Consider the following 25,811-nt stretch of genomic DNA (forward strand, 5'->3'; position numbering starts at 1 on the left):
AACTAGGGAACATGAACCTGAAGGGTGTGAAGTCAGTTCAACCTTCAGGTTCATCCTCCCTAACGAGGGAACATGAACCTGAAGGGTGTGGATTCATTTCAACCTTCAGGGTCACCTTCCAAACAAGAAAGCACTGTACTATGTATTTCTGTTTCATTAATAAGCTCTGCGTTAAATTATGTGCCATATAACGAAATAGACTTAAATACACTCAAATAGCTTCATCTGATAGCTTTTGTGTGTGTACAACACGAAAATAACGTTTCCGTGAAATTTTGCAAAAAGTGAATTTTTTCGTGTTTTTTAGTCAAAATCTGCTTGTTTTCACTCTTACAGCAACAATACGCTGATACTCGCTGGAAAATGATTCCAGTGATACCAAACTTTTTATATAGGCTAGGGCATTGATATGTATCAAACTATGCTAATAAGAACTTAATCAGATGATATGGAAATTTTAAAAAAAATCAAAATTTGTTTAGTAACAGCGCCCCGTATTCAATTTTCATACTTGTACATAGTCATGTTTGTGTTACTCATTTATTAAATATTTCCTGAAGGTAGATGACCTTCAGGTACAAAAATAGCGACTTTCATTTAGAGGGAGGGTGATGCTCAAGGTAAATCGGCTGGCGATTTCGTTCTACCTTGAGCATCATCATCCCTAACTAGGGAACATGAACCTAAAGGGTGTGAAGTCAGTTCAACCTTCAGGTTCATCCTCCCTAACGAGGGAACATGAACCTGAAGGGTGTAGATTCAGTTCAACCTTAAGTGTCACCTTCCAAACAAGAAAGCACTGTACTATGTATTGCTGGTTTCATTAATAACCTCTGCGTTAAATTATGCGCCATATAACGAAATACACTTAAATACACTCAAATAGCTTCACCTGATAGCGTTTGTGTAGGTAACACACGAAAATAACGTTTCCGTGAAATTTTGCAAAAAGTGAATTTTTTCGTGTTTTTTAATCAAAATCTGCTTGTTTTCACTCTTACAGCAACAATACGCTGAAACTCGCTGGAAAGTGATTCCAGTGATATCAATCTTTTTATGTAGGCATAGGGCATTGATAAGTATCAAACTATGCTAATAAGAACTTAATCGGATGATATGGAAATTTTAAAAAAAATCACCATTAGTTCGATAATAGCGCCCTGTATTCAATTTTCATACTTGTAAATAGTCATGTTTGTGTTACTCATTTATTAAATATTTCCTGAAGGTAGATGACCATCAAGGGACAAAAATAGCGACTTTCATTTAGAGGGAGGGTGATGCTCAAGGTAGATCGGCTGGCGAATTCGTTCTACCTTGAGCGTCATCATCCCTAACTAGGGAACATGAATCTCAAGGGAGTGAAGTGAGTTCAATCTTCAGGTTCATTCTCCCTAACGAGGGAACATGAACCTGAAGGGTGTGGATTCAGTTCAACCTTCAGGGTCACCTTCCAAACAAGAAAGCACTGTACTATGTATTGCTGGTTTCATTAATAACCTCTGCGTTAAATTATGTGCCATATAACGAAATACACTTAAATACACTCAAATAGCTTCATCTGATAGCGTTTGTGTGTGTAAAACACGAAAATAACGTTTCCGTGAAATTTTGCAAAAAGTGAATTTTTTCGTGTTTTTTAGTCAAAATCTGCTTGTTTTCACTCTTACAGCAACAATACGCTGATACTCGCTGGAAAATGATTCCTGTGATACCAAACTTTTTATATAGGCATAGGGCATTGATATGTATCAAACTATGCTAATAAGAACTTAATCGGATTATATGGAAATTTTAAAAAAAATCAAAATTAGTTTAGTAACAGCGTCCAGTATTCAATTTTCATACTTGTACATAGTCATGTTTGTGTTACTCATTTATTAAATATTTCCTGAAGGTAGATGACCCTCAAGGTACAAAAATAGCCACTTTCATTTAGAGGGAGGGTGATGCTCAAGGTAAATCGGCTGGCAACTTCGTTCTACCTTGAGCATCATCATCCCTAACTAGGGAACATGAACCTAAAGGGTGTGAAGTCAGTTCAACCTTCAGGTTCATCCTCCCTAACGAGGGAACATGAACCAGAAGGGTGTGGATTCAGTTCAACCTTCAGGGTCACCTTCCAATCAAGAAAGCACTGTACTATGTATTGCTGGTTTCATTAATAAGCTCTGCGTTAAATTATGTGCCATATAACGAAATCACTTAAATACACTCAAATAGCTTCATCTGATAGCGTTTGTGTGTGTAAAACACGAAAATAACGTTTCCGTGAAATTTTGCAAAAAGTGAATTTTTTCGTGTTTTTTAGTCAAAATCTGCTTGTTTTCACTCTTACAGCAAGAATACGCTGATACTCGCTGGAAAATGATTCCAGTGATACCAAACTTTTTATATAGGCTAGGGCATTGATATGTATCAAACTATGCTAATAAGAACTTAATCGGATGATATGGAAATTTTAAAAAATTCAAAATTAGTTTAGTAACAGTGCCCTGTATTCAATTTTCATACTTGTACATAGTTATGTTAGTGTTACTCATTTATTAAATTTCCTAAAGGTAGATGACCCGCAAGTTACAAAAATAGCGACTTTCATTTAGAGGGAGGGTGATGCTCAAGGTAAATCGGCTGGCGAATTCGTTCTACCTTGAGCATAATCATCCCTAAATAGGAAACATGAACCTAAAGGGTGTGAAGTCAGTTCAACCTTCAGGTTCATCCTCCCTAACGAGGGAACATGAACCTGAAGGGTGTGGATTCAGTTCAACCTTCAGGGTCACCTTCCAAACAAGAAAGCACTGTACTATGTATTGCTGGTTTCATTAATAACCTCTGCGTTAAATTATGTGCCATATAATGAAATACACTTAAATACACTCAAATAGCTTCATCTGATAGCGTTTGTGTATGTAACACACGAAAATAACGTTTCCGTGAAATATTGCAAAGTGAATTTTTTCGTGTTTTTTAATCAAAATCTGCTTGTTTTCACTCTTACAGCAACAATACGCTGAAACTCGCTGGAAAATGATTCCACTGATATCAATCTTTTTATATAGGCATAGGGCATTGACAATAATCAAACTATGCTAATAAGAACTTAATCGGATGATATGGAAATTTTAAAAAAAATCAACATTAGTTTGATAACAGCGCCCTGTATTCAATTTTCATACTTGTACATAGTCATGTTTGTGTTACTCATTTATTAAATATTTCCTGAAGGTAGATGATCCTCAAGGTACAAAAATAGCGACTTTCATTTAGAGGGAGGGTGATGCTCAAGGTAGATCGGCTGGCGACTTCGTTCTACCTTGAACATCATCATCCCTAACTAGGGAACATGAACCTGAAGGGTGTGAAGTCAGTTCAACCTTCAGGTTCATCCTCCCTAACGAGGGAACATGAACCTGAAGGGTGTGGATTCAGTTCAACCTTCAGGGTCACCTTCCAAACAAAAAAGCACTGTACAATGTATTGCTGGTTTCATTAATCTCTGCGTTAAATTATGTGCCATATAACGAAATGCACTTAGATACACTCAAATAGCTTCATCTGATAGCGTTTGTGTGTGTAAAACACGAAAATAACGTTTCCGTGAAATTTTGCAAAAAGTGAATTTTTTCGTGTTTTTTAGTCAAAATCTGCTTGTTTTCACTCTTACAGCAACAATACGCTGATACTCGCTGGAAAATGATTCCAGTGATACCAAACTTTTTATATATAGGCATATGGCATTGATATGTATCAAACTATGCTAATAAGAACTTAACCTAATGATATGGAAATTTTAAAAAAAATCAACATTAGTTCGATAACAGCGCCCTGTATTCAATTTTCATCCTTGTACATAGTCATGTTTGTGTTACCTATTTATTATTTCCTGAAGGTAGATGACCCTCAAGGTACAAAAATAGCGACTTTCATTTAGAGGAAGGGTGATGCTCAAGGTAGATAGGCTGGCGACTTCGTTCTACCTTGAGCATCATCATCCCTAACTAGGGAACATGAACCTGAAGCATGTAAAGTCAGTTCAACCTTCAGGTTCATCCTCCCTAACGAGGGAACATGAACCTGAAGGGTGTGGATTCATTTCAACCTTCAGGGTCACCTTCCAAACAAGAAAGCACTGTACTATGTATTGCTGGTTTCATTAATAAGCTCTGCGTTAAATTATGTGCCATATAACGAAATAGACTTAGATACACTCAAATAGCTTCATCTGATAGCGTTTGTGTGTGTAAAACACGAAAATAACGTTTCCGTGAAATTTTGCAAAAATGAATTTTTTCGTGTTTTTTAGTCAAAATCTGCTTGTTTTCACTCTTACAGCAACAATACGCTGATACTCGCTGGAAAATGATTCCTGTGATACCAAACTTTTTATGTAGGCATAGGGCATTGATATGTATCAAACTATGCTAATAAGAACTTAATCAGATGATATGGAAATTTTAAAAAAATCAACATTATTTCGATAACAGCGCCCTGTATTCAATTTTCATACTTGTACATAGTCTTGTTTGTGTTACTCATTTCCTAAATATTTCCTGAAGCTAGATGACCCTCAAGGTACAAAAATAGCGACTTTCATTTAGAGGGAGGGTGATGCTCAAGGTAGATCGGCTGGTGACTTCGTTCTACCTTGAGCATCATCATCCCTAACTAGGGAACATGAACCTGAAGGGTGTGGATTCAGTTCAACCTTCAGGGTCACCTTCCAATCAAGAAAGCACTGTACTATGTATTGCTGGTTTCATTAATAAGCTCTGCGTTAAATTATGTGCCATATAACGAAATACACTTAAATACACTCAAATAGCTTCATCTGATAGCATTTGTGTGTGTAAAACACGAAAATAACGTTTCCGTGAAATTTTGCAAAAAGTGAATTTTTTCGTGTTTTTTAGTCAAAATCTGATTGTTTTCACTCTTACAGCAACAATACGCTGATACTCGCTGGAAAATGATTCCAGTGATACCAAACGTTTTATATAGGCTAGGGCATTGATATGTATCAAACTATGCTAATAAGAACTTAATCGGATGATATAGAAATTTTTAAAAAAATCAAAATTTGTTAAGTAACAGCGCCCTCTATTCAATTTTCATACTTGTACATAGTCATGTTTGTGTTACTCATTTATTAAATATTTCCTAAAGGTAGATGACCCTCAAGGTACAAAAATAGCGACTTTCATTTAGAGGGAGGGTGATGCTCAAGGAAAATCGGCTGGCGACTTCGTTCTACCTTGAGCATCATCATCCCTAACTAGGGAACATGAACCTAAAGGGTTTGAAGTCAGTTCAACCTTCAGGTTCATCCTCCCTAACGAGGGAACAGGAACCTGAAGGGTGTGGCTTCAGTTCAACCTTCAGGGTCACTTTCCTAACAAGAAAGCACTGTACTATGTATTGCTAGTTTCATTAATAAACTCTGCGTTAAATTATGTGCCATATAATGAAATACACTTAAATACACTCAAATAGCTTCATCTGATAGCGTTTGCGTATGTAACACACGAAAATAACGTTTCCGTGAAATATTGCAAAAAGTGAATTTTTTCGTGTTTTTTAGTCAAAATCTGCTTGTTTTCACTCTTACAGACACAATACGCTGATAATCGCTGGAAAATGATTCCAGTGATACCAAACTTTTTATATAGGCATAGGGCATTGATATGTATCAAACTATGCTAATAAGAACTTAATCTGATGATATGGAAATTTAAAAAAAAATCAAAATTAGTTTAGTAACAGCGCCCTGTATTCAATTTTCATACTTGTACATAGTCATGTTTGTGTTACTCATTTATTAGATATTTCCTGAAGGTAGATGACCCTCAAGATACAAAAATAGCGACTTTCATTTAGATGGAGGGTGATGCTCAAGGTAGATCGGCTGGCGACTTCGTTCTACCTAGAGCATCATCATCCCTAACTAGGGAACATGAACCTGAACGGAGTGAAGTGAGTTCAACCTTTACGTTCATCCTCCCTAACGAGGGAACAAGAACCTGAAGGGTGTGGATTCAGTTCAACCTTCAGGGTCACTTTCCTAACAAGAAAGCACTGTACTATGTATTGCTAGTTTCATTAATAAACTCTGCGTTAAATTATGTGCCATATAACGAAATACACTTAAATTCACTCAAATAGCTTCATCTGATAGCGTTTGTGTGTAAAACATGAAAATAACGTTTCTGTGAAATTTTGCAAAAAGTGAATTTTTTCGTGTTTTTTAGTCAAAATCTGCTTGTTTTCACTCTTACAGCAACAATACGCTGATACTCGCTGGAAAATGATTCCAGTGATACCAAACTTTTTATATAGGCTAGGGCATTGATATGTATCAAATTATGCTAATAAGAACTTAATCGGATGATATGGAAATTTTAAAAAAAATCATCATTAGTTTAGTAACAGTGCCCTGTATTCAATTTTCATACTTGTACATAGTCATGTTTGTGTTACTCATTTATTAAATATTTCCTAAAGGTAGATGACCCTCAAGGTACAAAAATAGCGACTTTCATTTAGAGGGAGGGTGATGCTCAAGGTAAATCGGCTGGCGACTTCGTTCTACCTTGAGCATCATCATCCATAAATAGGGAAGATGAACCTAAAGGGTGTGAAGTCAGTTCAACCTTCAGGTTCATCCTCCCTAACGAGGGATCATGAACCTGAAGGGTGTGGATTCAGTTCAACCTTCAGGGTCACCTTCCAAACAAGAAAGCACTGTACTATGTATTGCTGGTTTCATTAATAACCTCTGCGTTAAATTATGTGCCATATAATGAAATACACTTAAATACACTCAAATAGCTTCATCTGATAGCGTTTGTGTATGTAACACATTAAAATAACGTTTCCGTGAAATATTGCAAAAAGTGAATTTTTTCGTGTTTTTTAATCAAAATCTGCTTGTTTTCACTCTTACAGCAACAATACGCTGAAACTCGCTGGAAATTGATTCCAGTGATATCAATCTTTTTATATAGGCATAGGGCATTGATATGTATCAAACTATGCTAATAAGAACTTAATCGGATGATATGGAAATTTTAAAAAAAATCATCATTAGTTCGATAACAGCGCCCTGTATTCAATTTTCATACTTGTACATAGTCATGTTTGTGTTACTCATTTATTAAATATTTCCTGAAGGTAGATGACCCTCAAGGTACAAAAATAGCGACTTTCATTTAGAGGGAGGGTGATGCTCAAGGTAGATCGGCTGGCGACTTCGTTCTACCTTGAGCATCATCATCCCTAACTAGGGAACATGAACCTGAAGGGTGTGAAGTCAGTTCAACCTTCAGGTTCATCCTCCCTAACGAGGGAACATGAACCTGAAGGGTGTGGATTCAGTTCAACCTTCAGGGTCACTTTCCTAACAAGAAAGCACTGTACTATGTATTGCTAGTTTCATTAATAAACTCTGCGTTAAATTATGTGCCATATAATGAAATACACTTAAATACACTCAAATAGCTTCATCTGATAGCGTTTGCGTATGTAACACACGAAAATAACGTTTCCGTGAAATATTGCAAAAAGTGAATTTTTTCGTGTTTTTTAGTCAAAATCTGCTTGTTTTCACTCTTACAGCAACAATACGCTGATAATCGCTGGAAAATGATTCCAGTGATACCAAACTTTTTATATAGGCATAGGGCATTGATATGTATCAAACTATGCTAATAAGAACTTAATCTGATGATATGGAAATTTAAAAAAAAATCAACATTAGTTCGATAACAGCGCCCTGTATTCAATTTTCATACTTGTACATAGTCATGTTTGTGTTACTCATTTATTAGATATTTCCTGAAGGTAGATGACCCTCAAGATACAAAAATAGCGACTTTCATTTAGATGGAGGGTGATGCTCAAGGTAGATCGGCTGGCGACTTCGTTCTACCTTGAGCATCATCATCCCTAACTAGGGAACATGAACCTGAACGGAGTGAAGTGAGTTCAACCTTTACGTTCATCCTCCCTAACGAGGGAACATGAACCTGAAGGGTGTGGATTCAGTTCAACCTTCAGGGTCACTTTCCTAACAAGAAAGCACTGTACTATGTATTGCTGGTTTCATTAATAAACTCTGCGTTAAATTATGTGCCATATAACGAAATACACTTAAATACACTCAAATAGCTTCATCTGATAGCGTTTGTGTGTGTAAAACACGAAAATAACGTTTTCGTGAAATTTTGCAAAAAGTGAATTTTTTCGTGTTTTTTAGTCAAAATCTGCTTGTTTTCACTCTTACAGCAACAATACGCTGATACTCGCTGGAAAATGATTCCAGTGATACCAAACTTTTTATATAGGCTAGGGCATTGATATGTATCAAACTATGCTAATAAGAACTTAATCGGATGATATGGAAATTTTAAAAAAAATTAAATTAATTTAGTATCAGTGCCCTGTATTCAATTTTCATACTTGTACATAGTCATGTTTGTGTTACTCATTTATTAAATATTTCCTAAAGGTAGATGACCCTCAAGGTACAAAAATAGCGACTTTCATTTAGAGGGAGGGTGATGCTCAAGGTAAATCGGCTGGCGACTTCGTTCTACCTTGAGCATCATCATCCCTAAATAGGGAAGATGAACCTAAAGGGTGTGAAGTCAGTTCAACCTTCAGGTTCATCCTCCCTAACGAGGGATCATGAACCTGAAGGGTGTGGATTCAGTTCAACCTTCAGGGTCACCTTCCAAACAAGAAAGCACTGTACTATGTATTGCTGGTTTCATTAATAACCTCTGCGTTAAATTATGTGCCATATAATGAAATACACTTAAATACACTCAAATAGCTTCATCTGATAGCGTTTGTGTATGTAACACACGAAAATAACGTTTCCGTGAAATATTGCAAAAAGTGAATTTTTTCGTGTTTTTTAATCAAAATCTGCTTGTTTTCACTCTTACAGCAACAATACGCTGAAACTCGCTGGAAAATGATTCCAGTGATATCAATCTTTTTATATAGGCATAGGGCATTGATATGTATCAAACTATGCTAATAAGAACTTAATCGGATGATATGGAAATTTTAAAAAAAATCAACATTAGTTCGATAACAGCGCCCTGTATTCAATTTTCATACTTGTACATAGTCATGTTTGTGTTACTCATTTATTAAATATTTCCTGAAGGTAGATGACCCTCAAGGTACAAAAATAGCGACTTTCATTTAGAGGGAGGGTGATGCTCAAGGTAGATCGGCTGGCGACTTCGTTCTACCTTGAGCATCATCATCCGTAACTAGGGAACATGAACCTGAAGGGTGTAAAGTCAGTTCAACCTTCAGGTTCATCCTCCCTAACGAGGGAACATGAACCTGAAGGGTGTGGATCCAGTTCAACATTCAGGGTCACCTTCCAAACAAGAAAGCACTGTACTATGTATTGCTGGTTTCATTAATAACCTCTGCGTTAAATTATGTGCCATATAATGAAATACACTTAAATACACTCAAATAGCTTCATCTGATAGCGTTTGTGTATGTAACACACGAAAATAACGTTTCCGTGAAATATTGCAAAAAGTGAATTTTTTCGTGTTTTTTAATCAAAATCTGCTTGTTTTCACTCTTACAGCAACAATACGCTGAAACTCGCTGGAAAATGATTCCAGTGATATCAAACTTTTTATATAGGCATAGGGCATTGATATGTATCAAACTATGCTAATAAGAACAATCGGATGATATGGAAATTTTAAAAAAAATCAACATTAGTTCGATAACAGCGCCCTGTATTCAATTTTCATACTTGTACATAGTCATGTTTGTGTTACTCATTTATTAAATATTTCCTGAAGGTAGATGACCCTCAAGGTACAAAAATAGCGACTTTCATTTAGAGGGAGGGTGATGCTCAAGGTAAATCGGCTGGCGACTTCGTTCTACCTTGAGCATCATCATCCCTAACTAGGGAACATGAACCGAAAAGGTGTGAAATCAGTTCAACCTTCAGGTTCATCCTCCCTAACGAGGGAACATGAACCTGAAGGGTGTGGATTCAGTTCAAGCTTCAGGGTCACCTTCCAAACAAGAAAGCACTGTACTATGTATTGCTGGTTTCATTAATAACCTCTGCGTTAAATTATGTGCCATATAACGAAATACACTTAAATACACTCAAATAGCTTCATCTGATAGCGTTTGTGTGTGTAAAACACGAAAATAACGTTTCCGTGAAATTTTCAAAAAGTGAATTTTTTCGTGTTTTTTAGTCAAAATCTGCTTGTTTTCACTCTTACAGCAACAATACGCTGATACTCGCTGGAAAATGATTCCAGTGTTACCAAACTTTTTATATAGGCTAGGGCATTGATATGTATCAAACTATGCTAATAAGAACTTAATCGGATGATATGGAAAGTTTAAAAAAAAATCAAAATTAGTTTAGTAACAGTGCCCTGTATTCAATTTTCATACTTGTACATAGTCATTTTTGTGTTACTCATTTATTAAATATTTCCTAAAGGTAGATAACCTCAAGGTACAAAAATAGCGACTTTCATTTAGAGGGAGGGTGATGCTCAAGGTAAATCGGCTGGCGACTTCGTTCTACCTTGAGCATCATCATCCCTAAATAGGGAACATGAACCTAAAGGGAGTGAAGTCAGTTCAACCTTCAGGTTCATCCTCCCTAACGAGGGAACATGAACCTGAAGGGTGTGGATTCAGTTCAACCTTCAGGGTCACCTTCCAAACAAGAAAGCACTGTACTATGTATTGCTGGTTTCATTAATAACCTCTGCGTTAAATTATGTGCCATATAATGAAATACACTTAAATACACTCAAATAGCTTCATCTGATAGCGTTTGTGTGTGTAAAACACGAAAATAACGTTTCCGTGAAATTTTGCAAAAAGTGAATTTTTTCGTGTTTTTTAGTCAAAATCTGCTTGTTTTCACTCTTACAGCAACAATACGCTGATACTCGCTGGAAAATGATTCCAGTGATACCAAACTTTTTATATAGGCTAGGGCATTGATATGTATCAAACTATGCTAATAAGAACTTAATCGGATGATATGGAAATATTAAAAAAAATCAACATTAGTTCGATAACAGCGCCCTGTATTCAATTTTCATACTTGTACATAGTCATTTTTGTGTTACTCATTTATTAAATATTTCCTGAAGGTAGATGACCCTCAAGGTACAAAAATAGCGACTTTCATTTAGAGGGAGGGTGATGCTCAAGGTAAATCGGCTGGCGACTTCGTTCTACCTTGAGCATCATCATCCCTAACTAGGGAACATGAACCTGAAGGGTGTGAAGTCAGTTCAACCTTCAGGTTCATCCTCCCTAACGAGGGAACATGAACCTGAAGGGTGTGGATTTAGTTCAACCTTCAGGGTCACCTTCCAAACAAAAAAGCACTGTACTATGTATTGCTGGTTTCATTAATAACCTCTGCATTAAATTATGTGCCATATAACGAAATACACTTAAATACACTCAAATAGCTTCATCTGATAGCGTTTGTGTGTGTAAAACACGAAAATAACGTTTCCGTGAAATTTTGCAAAAAGTGAATTTTTTCGTGTTTTTTAGTCAAAATCTGCTTGTTTTCACTCTTACAGCAACAATACGCTGATACTCGCTGGAAAATGATTCCAGTGATCCCAAACTTTTTATATATAGGCATAGGGCATTGATATGTATCAAACTATGCTAATAAGAACTTAATCTGGTGATATGGAAATTTTAAAAAAATCAACATTAGTTCGATAACAGCGCCCTGTATTCAATTTTCATCCTTGTACATAGTCATGTTTGTGTTACTTATTTATTTCCTGAAGGTAGATGACCCTCAAGGTACAAAAATAGCGACTTTCATTTAGAGGGAGGGTGATGCTCAAGGTAGATCGGCTGGCGACTTCGTTCTACCTTGAGCATCATCATCCCTAACTAGGGAACATGAACCATCAGTTCAACCTTCAGGTTCATCCTCACTAGGGAACATGAACCTGAAGGGTGTGGATTCAGTTCAACCTTCAGGGTCACCTTCCAAACAAGAAAGCACTGTACTATGTATTGCTGGTTTCATTAATAAGCTCTGCGTTAAATTATGTGCCATATAACGAAATACACTTAAATACACTCAAATAGCTTCATCTGATAGCGTTTGTGTGTGTAAAACACGAAAATAACGTTTCCGTGAAATTTTGCAAAAAGTGAATTTTTTCGTGTTTTTTAGTCAAAATCTGATTGTTTTCACTCTTACAGCAACAATACGCTGATACTCGCTGGAAAATGATTCCAGTGATACCAAACTTTTTATATAGGCTAGGGCATTGATATGTATCAAACTATGCTAATAAGAACTTAATCGGATGATATGGAAATTTTAAAAAAAATCAAAATTTAGTTTAAGTAACAGCGCCCTGTATTCAATTTTCATACTTGTACATAGTCATGTTTGTGTTACTCATTTATTAAATATTTCCTAAAGGTAGATGACCCTCAAGGTACAAAAATAGCGACTTTCATTTAGAGGGAGGGTGATGCTCAAGGTAAATCGGCTGGCGACTTCGTTCTACCTTGAGCATCATCATCCCTAACTAGGGAACATGAACCTAAAGGGTGTGAAGTCAGTTCAACCTTCAGGTTCATCCTCCCTAACGAGGGAACATGAACCTGAAGGGTGTGGATTCAGTTCAACCTTCAGGGTCACCTTCCAAACAAGAAAGCACTGTACTATGTATTGCTGGTTTCATTAATAACCTCTGCGTTAAATTATGTGCCATATAACGAAATACACTTAAATACACTCAAATAGCTTCATCTGATAGCGTTTGTGTGTGTAAAACACGAAAATAACGTTTCCGTGAAATATTGCAAAAAGTGAATTTTTTCGTGTTTTTTAGTCAAAATCTGCTTGTTTTCACTCTTACAGCAACAATACGCTGATACTCGCTGGAAAATGATTCCAGTGATACCAAACTTTTTATATAGGCATAGGGCATTGATATGTATCAAACTATGCTAATAAGAACTTAATCTGATGATATGGAAATTTAAAAAAAAATCAACATTAGTTTCGATAACAGCGCCCTGTATTCAATTTTCATACTTGTACATAGTCATGTTTGTGTTACTCATTTATTAAATATTTCCTGAAGGTAGATGACCCTCAAGGTACAAAAATAGCGACTTTCATTTAGAGGGAGGGTGATGCTCAAGGTAGATCGGCTGGCGACTTCGTTCTACCTTGAGCATCATCATCCCTAACTAGGGAACATGAACCTGAAGGGTGTAAAGTCAGTTCAACCTTCAGGTTCATCCTCCCTAACGAGGGAACATGAACCTGAAGGGTGTGGATTCAGTTCAACCTTCAGGGTCACCTTCCAAACAAGAAAGCACTGTACTATGTATTGCTGGTTTCATTAATAACCTCTGCGTTAAATTATGTGCCATATAACGAAATACACTTAAATTCACTCAAATAGCTTCATCTGATAGCGTTTGTGTGTGTAAAACACGAAAATAACGTTTCCGTGAAATTTTGCAAAAAGTGAATTTTTTCGTGTTTTTTAGTCAAAATCTGCTTGTTTTCACTCTTACAGCAACAATACGCTGATACTCGCTGGAAAATGATTCCAGCGATATGTAACTTTTTATATAGGCTAGGGCATTGATATGTATCAAACTATGCTAATAAGAACTTAATCGGTGATATGGAAATTTTAAAAAAAAATCAAAATTAGTTTCGATAACAGTGCCCTGTATTCAATTTTCATACTTGTACATAGTCATGTTTGTGTTACTCATTTATTAAATATTTCCTAAAGGTAGATGACCCTCAAGGTACAAAAATAGCGACTTTCATTTAGAGGGAGGGTGATGCTCAAGGTAAATCGGCTGGCGACTTCGTTCTACCTTGAGCATCATCATCCCTAAATAGGGAACATGAACCTAAAGGGTGTGAAGTCAGTTCAACCTTCAGGTTCATCCTCCCTAACGAGGGAACATGAACCTGAAGGGTGTGGATTCAGTTCAACCTTCAGGGTCACCTTCCAAACAAGAAAGCACTGTACTATGTATTGCTGGTTTCATTAATAACCTCTGCGTTAAATTATGTGCCATATAATGAAATACACTTAAATACACTCAAATAGCTTCATCTGATAGCGTTTGTGTGTGTAAAACACGAAAATAACGTTTCCGTGAAATTTTGCAAAAAGTGAATTTTTTCGTGTTTTTCAGTCAAAATCTGCTTGTTTTCACTCTTACAGCAACAATACGCTGATACTCGCTGGAAAATGATTCCAGTGATATCAATCTTTTTATATAGGCATAGGGCATTGATATGTATCAAACTATGCTAATAAGAACTTAATCGGATGATATGGAAATTTAAAAAAAAATCAACATTAGTTCGATAACAGCGCCCTGTATTCAATTTTCATACTTGTACATAGTCATGTTTGTGTTACTCATTTATTAAATATTTCCTGAAGGTAGATGACCCTCAAGGTACAAAAATAGCGACTTTCATTTAGAGGGAGGGTGATGCTCAAGGTAGTTCGGCTGGCGACTTCGTTCTACCTTGAGCATCATCATCCCTAACTAGGGAACATGAACCTGAAGGGTGTGAAGTCAGTTCAACCTTCAGGTTCATCCTCCCTAACGAGGGAACATGAACCTGAAGGGTGTGGATTCAGTTCAACCTTCAGGGTCACCTTCCAAACAAGAAAGCACTGTACTATGTATTGCTGGTTTCATTAATAAGCTCTGCGTTAAATTATGTGCCATATAACGAAATACACTTAAATACACTCAAATAGCTTCATCTGATAGCGTTTGTGTGTGTAAAAGACGAAAATAACGTTTCCGTGAAATATTGCAAAAAGTGAATTTTTTCGTGTTTTTTAATCAAAATCTGCTTGTTTTCACTCTTACAGCAGCAATACGCTGAAACTCGGTGGAAAATGATTCCAGTGATACCAAACTTTTTATATAGGCATAGTGCATTGATATGTATCAAACTATGCTAATAAGAACTTAATCTGATGATATGGAAATTTAAAAAAAAATCAACATTAGTTCGATAACAGCGCCCTGTATTCAATTTTCATCCTTGTACATAGTCATGTTTGTGTTACTTATTTATTATTTCCTGAAAGTAGATGACCCTCAAGGTACAAAAATAGCGACTTTCATTTAGAGGGTGGGTGATGCTCAAGGTAGAACGGATGGCGACTTTGTTCTACCTTGAGCATCATCATCCCTAACTAGGGAACATGAACCTGAAGGGTGTAAAGTCAGTTCAACCTTCAGGTTCATCCTCCCTAACGAGGGAACATGAACCTGAAGGGTGTGGATTCAGTTCAACCTTCACGGACACCTTCCAAACAAGAAAGCACTGTACTATGTATTGCTAGTTTCATTAATAAACTCTGCGTTAAATTATGTGCCATATAACGAAATACACTTAAATTCACTCAAATAGCTTCATCTGATAGCGTTTGTGTGTGTAAAACACGAAAATAACGTTTCCGTGAAATTTTGCAAAAAGTCAATTTTTTCGTGTTTTTTAGTCAAAACCTGCTTGTTTTCACTCTTACAGCACGAATACGCTGATACTCGCTGGAAAATGATTCGAGCGATATGTAACTTTTTATAACTGGTTTCTTTAACAACATCTGCGTTAAATTATGTGCCATATAACGAAATACACTCAAGTAGCTTCATCTGATAGCGTTTGTGTGTGTAAAACACGAAAATAACGTTTCCGTGAAATTTTGCAAAAAGTGAATTTTTTCGTGTTTTTTAGTCAAAATCTGCTTGTTTTCACTCTTACAGCAACAATACGCTGATACTCGCTGGAAAATGATTCCAGAGATACCAAACTTTTTATATAGGCTAGGGCATTGATATGTATCAAACTATGCTAAAAGAACTTAATCGGATGATATGGAAATTTAAAAAAATTCAAAATTAGTTTAGTAACAGCGCCCTGTATTCAATTTTCATACTTGTACATAGTCATGTTTGTGTTACTCATTTATTAAATATTTCCTAAAGGTAGATGACACTCAAGGTACAAAAATAGCGACTTTCATTTAGAGGGAGGGTGATGCTCAAGGTAAATCGGCTGGCGACTTCGTTCTACCTTGGGCATCATCATCCCTAACTAGGGAACATGAACCTAACGGGTGTGAAGTCAGTTCAACCTTCAGGTTCATCCTCCCTAACGAGGGAGCATGAACCAGAAGGGTGTGGATTCAGTTCAACCTTCAGGGTCACCTTCCAAACAAGAAAGCACTGTACTATGTATTGCTGGTTTCATTAATAAGCTCTGCGTTAAATTATGTGCCATATAACGAAATACACTTAAATACACTCAAATAGCTTCATCTGATAGCGTTTGTGTATGTAACACACGAAAATAACGTTTCCGTGAAATATTGCAAAAAGTGAATTTTTTCGTGTTTTTTAATCAAAATCTGCTTGTTTTCACTCTTACAGCAGCAATACGCTGAAACTCGGTGGAAAATGATTCCAGTGATACCAAACTTTTTATATAGGCATAGTGCATTGATATGTATCAAACTATGCTAATAAGAACTTAATCTGATGATATGGAAATTTAAAAAAAAATCAACATTAGTTCGATAACAGCGCCCTGTATTCAATTTTCATCCTTGTACATAGTCATGTTTGTGTTACTTATTTATTATTTCCTGAAAGTAGATGACCCTCAAGGTACAAAAATAGCGACTTTCAATTAGAGGGTGGGTGATGCTCAAGGTAGAACGGATGGCGACTTTGTTCTACCGTGAGCATCATCATCCCTAACTAGGGAACATGAACCTGAAGGGTGTAAAGTCAGTTCAACCTTCAGGTTCATCCTCCCTAACGAGGGAACATGAACCTGAAGGGTGTGGATTCAGTTCAACCTTCACGGACACCTTCCAAACAAGAAAGCACTGTACTATGTATTGCTAGTTTCATTAATAAACTCTGCGTTAAATTATGTGCCATATAACGAAATACACTTAAATTCACTCAAATAGCTTCATCTGATAGCGTTTGTGTGTGTAAAACACGAAAATAACGTTTCCGTGAAATTTTGCAAAAAGTGAATTTTTTCGTGTTTTTTAGTCAAAATCTGCTTGTTTTCACTCTTACAGCAACAATACGCTGATACTCGCTGGAAAATGATTCCAGTGATATCAATCTTTTTATATAGGCATAGGGCATTGATATGTATCAAACTATGCTAATAAGAACTTTATCGGATGATATGGAAATTTAAAAAAAAATCAACATTAGTTCGATAACAGCGCCCTGTATTCAATTTTCATACTTGTACATAGTCTTGTTTGTGTTACTCATTTATTAAATATTTCCTGAAGGTAGATGAACCTAAAGGTACAAAAATAGCGACTTTCATTTAGAGGGAGGGTGATGCTCAAGGTAGTTCAGCTGGCGACTTCGTCCTACCTTGAGCATCATCATCCCTAACTAGGGAACATGAACCTGAAGGGTGTGAAGTCAGTTCAACCTTCAGGTTCATCCTCCCTAACGAGGGAACATGAACCTGAAGGGTGTGGATTGAGTTCAACCTTCAGGGTCACCTTCCAAACAAGAAAGCACTGTACTATGTATTGCTGGTTTCATTAATAAGCTCTGCATTAAATTATGTGCCATATAACGAAATACACTTAAATACAATCAAATAGCTTCATCTGATAGCGTTTGTGTGTGTAAAAGACGAAAATAACGTTTCCGTGAAATATTGCAAAAAGTGAATTTTTTCGTGTTTTTTAATCAAAATCTGCTTGTTTTCACTCTTACAGCAGCAATACGCTGAAACTCGGTGGAAAATGATTCCAGTGATACCAAACTTTTTATATAGGCATAGTGCATTGATATGTATCAAACTATGCTAATAAGAACTTAATCTGATGATATGGAAATTTAAAAAAAAATCAACATTAGTTCGATAACAGCGCCCTGTATTCAATTTTCATCCTTGTACATAGTCATGTTTGTGTTACTTATTTATTATTTCCTGAAAGTAGATGACCCTCAAGGTACAAAAATAGCGACTTTCAATTAGAGGGTGGGTGATGCTCAAGGTAGAACGGATGGCGACTTTGTTCTACCGTGAGCATCATCATCCCTAACTAGGGAACATGAACCTGAAGGGTGTAAAGTCAGTTCAACCTTCAGGTTCATCCTCCCTAACGAGGGAACATGAACCTGAAGGGTGTGGATTCAGTTCAACCTTCACGGACACCTTCCAAACAAGAAAGCACTGTACTATGTATTGCTAGTTTCATTAATAAACTCTGCGTTAAATTATGTGCCATATAACGAAATACACTTAAATTCACTCAAATAGCTTCATCTGATAGCGTTTGTGTGTGTAAAACACGAAAATAACGTTTCCGTGAAATTTTGCAAAAAGTGAATTTTTTCGTGTTTTTTAGTCAAAACCTGCTTGTTTTCACTCTTACAGCACGAATACGCTGATACTCGCTGGAAAATGATTCGAGCGATATGTAACTTTTTATAACTGGTTTCTTTAACAACATCTGCGTTAAATTATGTGCCATATAACGAAATACACTCAAATAGCTTCATCTGATAGCGTTTGTGTGTGTAAAACACGAAAATAACGTTTCCGTGAAATTTTGCAAAAAGTGAATTTTTCGTGTTTTTCAGTCAAAATCTGCTTGTTTTCACTCTTACAGCAACAATACGCTGATACTCGCTGGAAAATGATTCCAGTGATATCAATCTTTTTATATAGGCATAGGGCATTGATATGTATCAAACTATGCTAATAAGAACTTTATCGGATGATATGGAAATTTAAAAAAAAATCAACATTAGTTCGATAACAGCGCCCTGTATTCAATTTTCATACTTGTACATAGTCTTGTTTGTGTTACTCATTTATTAAATATTTCCTGAAGGTAGATGAACCTAAAGGTACAAAAATAGCGACTTTCATTTAGAGGGAGGGTGATGCTCAAGGTAGTTCAGCTGGCGACTTCGTCCTACCTTGAGCATCATCATCCCTAACTAGGGAACATGAACCTGAAGGGTGTGAAGTCAGTTCAACCTTCAGGTTCATCCTCCCTAACGAGGGAACATGAACCTGAAGGGTGTGGATTGAGTTCAACCTTCAGGGTCACCTTCCAAACAAGAAAGCACTGTACAATGTATTGCTGGTTTCATTAATAAGCTCTGCATTAAATTATGTGCCATATAACGAAATACACTTAAATACAATCAAATAGCTTCATCTGATAGCGTTTGTGTGTGTAAAAGACGAAAATAACGTTTCCGTGAAATATTGCAAAAAGTGAATTTTTTCGTGTTTTTTAATCAAAATCTGCTTGTTTTCACTCTTACAGCAGCAATACGCTGAAACTCGGTGGAAAATGATTCCAGTGATACCAAACTTTTTATATAGGCATAGTGCATTGATATGTATCAAACTATGCTAATAAGAACTTAATCTGATGATATGGAAATTTAAAAAAAAATCAACATTAGTTCGATAACAGCGCCCTGTATTCAATTTTCATCCTTGTACATAGTCATGTTTGTGTTACTTATTTATTATTTCCTGAAAGTAGATGACCCTCAAGGTACAAAAATAGCGACTTTCAATTAGAGGGTGGGTGATGCTCAAGGTAGAACGGATGGCGACTTTGTTCTACCGTGAGCATCATCATCCCTAACTAGGGAACATGAACCTGAAGGGTGTAAAGTCAGTTCAACCTTCAGGTTCATCCTCCCTAACGAGGGAACATGAACCTGAAGGGTGTGGATTCAGTTCAACCTTCACGGACACCTTCCAAACAAGAAAGCACTGTACTATGTATTGCTAGTTTCATTAATAAACTCTGCGTTAAATTATGTGCCATATAACGAAATACACTTAAATTCACTCAAATAGCTTCATCTGATAGCGTTTGTGTGTGTAAAACACGAAAATAACGTTTCCGTGAAATTTTGCAAAAAGTGAATTTTTTCGTGTTTTTTAGTCAAAACCTGCTTGTTTTCACTCTTACAGCACGAATACGCTGATACTCGCTGGAAAATGATTCGAGCGATATGTAACTTTTTATAACTGGTTTCTTTAACAACATCTGCGTTAAATTATGTGCCATATAACGAAATACACTCAAATAGCTTCATCTGATAGCGTTTGTGTGTGTAAAACACGAAAATAACGTTTCCGTGAAATTTTGCAAAAAGTGAATTTTTCGTGTTTTTCAGTCAAAATCTGCTTGTTTTCACTCTTACAGCAACAATACGCTGATACTCGCTGGAAAATGATTCCAGTGATATCAATCTTTTTATATAGGCATAGGGCATTGATATGTATCAAACTATGCTAATAAGAACTTTATCGGATGATATGGAAATTTAAAAAAAAATCAACATTAGTTCGATAACAGCGCCCTGTATTCAATTTTCATACTTGTACATAGTCTTGTTTGTGTTACTCATTTATTAAATATTTCCTGAAGGTAGATGAACCTAAAGGTACAAAAATAGCGACTTTCATTTAGAGGGAGGGTGATGCTCAAGGTAGTTCAGCTGGCGACTTCGTCCTACCTTGAGCATCATCATCCCTAACTAGGGAACATGAACCTGAAGGGTGTGAAGTCAGTTCAACCTTCAGGTTCATCCTCCCTAACGAGGGAACATGAACCTGAAGGGTGTGGATTGAGTTCAACCTTCAGGGTCACCTTCCAAACAAGAAAGCACTGTACCATGTATTGCTGGTTTCATTAATAAGCTCTGCATTAAATTATGTGCCATATAACGAAATACACTTAAATACAATCAAATAGCTTCATCTGATAGCGTTTGTGTGTGTAAAAGACGAAAATAACGTTTCCGTGAAATTTTGCAAAAAGTGAATTTTTTCGTGTTTTTTAGTCAAAATCTGCTTGTTTTCACTTTTACAGCAATAATACGCTGATACTCGCTGGAAAATGATTCCAGTGATACCAATCTTTTTATATAGGCATAGGGCATTGAAATGTATCAAACTATGGTAATAAGAACTTAAACGGATGATATGGAAATTTTAAAAAAAAATCAAAATTAGTTTAGTAACAGTGCCCTGTATTCAATTTTCATACTTGTACATAGTCATGTTTGTGTTACTCATTTAATAAATATTTCCTGAAGGTAGATGATCCTCAAGGTATAAAAATAGCGACTTTCATTTAGAGGGAGGGTGATGCTCAAGGTAGATCGGCTGGCGACTACGTTCTGCCTTGAGCATCATCATCCCTAACTAGGGAACCTGAACCTGAAGGGTGTGAAGTCAGTTCAACCTTCAGGTTCATCCTCCCTAACGAGGGAACATGAACCTGAAGGGTGTGGATTCAGTTCAACCTTCAGGGTCACCTTCCAAACAAAAAAGCACTGTACTATGTATGGCTGGTTTCATTAATAACCTCTGCATTAAATTGTGCCATATAACGAAATACACTTAAATACACTCAAATAGCTTCATCTAATAGCGTTTGTGTGTGTAAAACACGAAAATAACGTTTCCGTGAAATTTTGCAAAAAGTGAATTTTTTCGTGTTTTTTAATCAAAATCTGCTTGTTTTCACTCTTACAGCAACAATACGCTGAAACTCGCTGGAAATTGATTCCAGTGATATCAATCTTTTTATGTAGGCATAGGGCATTGATAAGTATCAAACTATGCTAATAAGAACTTAATCGGATGATATGGAAATTTTTAAAAAAATCACCATTAGTTCGATAACAGCGCCCTGTATTCAATTTTCATACTTGTAAATAGTCATGTTTGTGTTACTCATTTATTCAATATTTCCTGCAGGTAGATGACCCTCATAGTACAAAAATAGCGACTTTCATTTAGAGGGAGGGTGATGCTCAAGGTAGATCGGCTGGCGAATTCGTTCTACCTTGAGCATCATCATCCCTAACTAGGAAACATGAATCTGAAGGGAGTGAAGTGAGTTCAATCTTCAGGTTCATTCTCCCTAACGAGGGAACATGAACCTGAAGGGTGTGGATTCAGTTCAACCTTCAGGTTCACCTTCCAATCAAGAAAGCACTGTACTATGTATTGCTGGTTTCATTAATAACCTCTGCGTTAAATTATGTGCCATATAACGAAATACACTTAAATACACTCAAATTGCTTCATATGATAGCGTTAGTGTGTGTAAAACACGAAAATAACGTTTCCGTGAAATTTTGCAAAAAGTGAATTTTTTCGTGTTTTTTAGTCAAAATCTGCTTGTTTTCACTCTTACAGCAACAATACGCTGATACTCGCTGGAAAGTGATTCCAGTGATATCAAACTTTTTATGTAGGCATAGGGCATTGATAAGTATCAAACTATGCTAATAAGAACTTAATCGGATGATATGGAAATTTAAAAAAAAATCAACATTAGTTCGATAACTGCGCCCTGTATTCAATTTTCATCCTTGTACATTGTCATGTTTATGTTACTTATTTATTTCCTGAAGGTAGATGACCCTTAAGGTGCCATATATAGTGCCATATAAGGTGCCATAATGTGCCATATAACGAAATACACTTAAATACACTCAAATAGCTTCATCTGATAGCGTTTGTGTGTGTAAAACACGAAAATAACGTTTCCGTGAAATTTTGCAAAAAGTGAATTTTTTCGTGTTTTTTAGTCAAAATCTGCTTGTTTTCACTCTTACAGCAACAATACGCTGATACTCGCTGGAAAATGATTCCTGTGATACCAAACTTTTTATTTAGGCATAGGGCATTGATATGTATCAAACTATGCTAATAAGAACTTAATCGGATGATATGGAAATTTTAAAAAAAATCAAAATTAGTTTAGTAACAGCGTCCAGTATTCAATTTTCATACTTGTACATAGTCATGTTTGTGTTACTCATTTATTAAATATTTCCTGAAGGTAGATGACCCTCAAGGTACAAAAATAGCGACTTTCATTTAGAGGGAGGGTGATGCTCAAGGTAAATCGGCTGGCAACTTCGTTCTACCTTGAGCATCATCATCCCTAACTAGGGAACATGAACCTAAAGGGTGTGAAGTCAGTTCAACCTTCAGGTTCATCCTCCCTAACGAGGGAACATGAACCAGAAGGGTGTGGATTCAGTTCAACCTTCAGGGTCACCTTCCAAACAAGAAAGCACTGTACTATGTATTGCTGGTTTCATTAATAACCTCTGCGTTAAATTATGTGCCATATAACGAAATACACCTAAATACACTCAAATAGCTTCATCTGATAGCGTTTGTGTGTGTAAAACACGAAAATAACGTTTCCGTGAAATTTTGCAAAGTGAATTTTTTCGTGTTTTTTAGTGAAAATCTGCTTGTTTTCACTCTTACAGCAAGAATACGCTGATACTCGCTGGAAAATGATTCCAGTGATACCAAACTTTTTATATAGGCTAGGGCATTGATATGTATCAAATTATGCTAATAAGAACTTAATCGGATGATATGGAAATTTTAAAAAATTCAAAATTAGTTTAGTAACAGTGCCCTGTATTCAATTTTCATACTTGTACATAGTCATGTTAGTGTTACTCATTTATTAAATATTTCCTAAAGGTAGATGACCCTCAAGTTACAAAAATAGCGACTTTCATTTAGATGGAGGGTGATGCTCAAGGTAAATCGGCTGGCGAATTCGTTCTTCCTTGAGCATCATCATCCCTAAATAGGAAACATGAACCTAAAGGGTGTGAAGTCAGTTCAACCTTCAGGTTCATCCTCCCTAACGAGGGAACATGAACCTGAAGGGTTTGGATTCAGTTCAACCTTCAGGGTCACCTTCCAAACAAGAAAGCACTGTACTATGTATTGCTGGTTTCATTAATAACCTCTGCGTTAAATTATGTGCCATATAATGAAATACACTTAAATACACTCAAATAGCTTCATCTGATAGCGTTTGTGTATGTAACACACGAAAATAACGTTTCCGTGAAATATTGCAAAAAGTGAATTTTTTCGTGTTTTTTAATCAAAATCTGCTTGTTTTCACTCTTACAGCAACAATACGCTGAAACTCGCTGGAAAATGATTCAAGTGATATCAATCTTTTTATATAGGCATAGGGCATTGATAATAATCAAACTATGCTAATAAGAACTTAATCGGATGATATGGAAATTTTAAAAAAAATCAACATTAGTTCGATAACAGCGCCCTGTATTCAATTTTCATACTTGTACATAGTCATGTTTGTGTTACTCATTTATTAAATATTTCCTGCCACCCCCCCCCCCCCCCACCCCCCCCCCCCCCCACCCCCCCCCCCCCCCACCCCCCCCCCCCCCCACCCCCCCCCCCCCCCACCCCCCCCCCCCCCCACCCCCCCCCCCCCCCACCCCCCCCCCCCCCCACCCCCCCCCCCCCCCACCCCCCCCCCCCCCCACCCCCCCCCCCCCCCACCCCCCCCCCCCCCCACCCCCCCCCCCCCCCACCCCCCCCCCCCCCCACCCCCCCCCCCCCCCACCCCCCCCCCCCCCCACCCCCCCCCCCCCCCACCCCCCCCCCCCCCCACCCCCCCCCCCCCCCACCCCCCCCCCCCCCCACCCCCCCCCCCCCCCACCCCCCCCCCCCCCCACCCCCCCCCCCCCCCACCCCCCCCCCCCCCCACCCCCCCCCCCCCCCACCCCCCCCCCCCCCCACCCCCCCCCCCCCCCACCCCCCCCCCCCCCCACCCCCCCCCCCCCCCACCCCCCCCCCCCCCCACCCCCCCCCCCCCCCACAATGTGTGTGTTGTGGTTTAGGTGCGTGTGTTTCTGGTGGTGTGTGTGGTGGATTATGTATGTGGTTTTGTGGTTGCGTTTTGTTTCTCAGCGTGTTTGTGGCGGTGTGTTTGTGATTGTGTGAGTGTGTACTGGTTTATGCGAGTGTGTCTTGGTGGCGGTGTGTTTTGCGGTGTATTAATGTCTGGTGGTTTATGTGTGTGTGCTTGTGGCGGATTGTGTGTGTGGCGGATTATGTGCCTTTGATTGTGGCATTGTGTGTGGCGTTGGTGTGTCTTTGTCATATAATATATGTGGGGGAATGTATATGTGTATAATATGTGTGGTTGTGTGTGTTATCATGTACTACAGAAGAATATTATTTTCTATGTAACTTTTTGTGGTTTTGTGGTGGCGTTTTGTCTCTCAGCGTGTTTGTGGCGGTGTGTGTGTGAATGTGTGAGTGTGTATGGTTTTTGTGTGTGTGAGTGTGTGTGTGTGTGTGTGTGTGTTTGTGGCGGTGTGTGTGGCATTGTATGAATGTCTGGTGGTTTATGAGTGTGTGCGCTTGTGGTGTGTGTGTGTGTGTGTGTGTGGTGGATTATGTGCCTTTGTTTGTGGCATTGTGTGTGGTGTTGGAGTGTGTGTGTGTGTGTGTGTGTGTGTGTGTGTGTGTGTCATATAATATATGTGAGGGAATGTATATATGTATAATATGGGTGGTTGTTTGTGTTATCATGTACTAAAGAAGAATATTATTTTCTACGCAACATTTTAGAACAACAAGAACAATAATATATACAAATAAATTTTGTGTGTGTATCATTATGCAAAGTATATATATATATATATATATATATATATATATATATTATCCTTTGTGTAATATATATATTAAGTTCTTATTAGCACAGTTTAATAAATATCAATGCCCGGTGCCTACATAAAAAGTTGCATATCGCTGGAATCATTTTCCAGCGAGTATCAGCGTATTGGTGCTGTAAGAGTGAAAACAAGCAGATTTTGACTAA

The sequence above is a fragment of the Typopeltis vanoorti genome, chromosome 11, assembly GCF_054136105.1.
Source record: "Typopeltis vanoorti isolate ZY-2024b chromosome 11, IOZ_Tvanoo_1.0, whole genome shotgun sequence".
Lineage (NCBI taxonomy): Eukaryota > Metazoa > Arthropoda > Arachnida > Uropygi > Thelyphonidae > Typopeltis > Typopeltis vanoorti.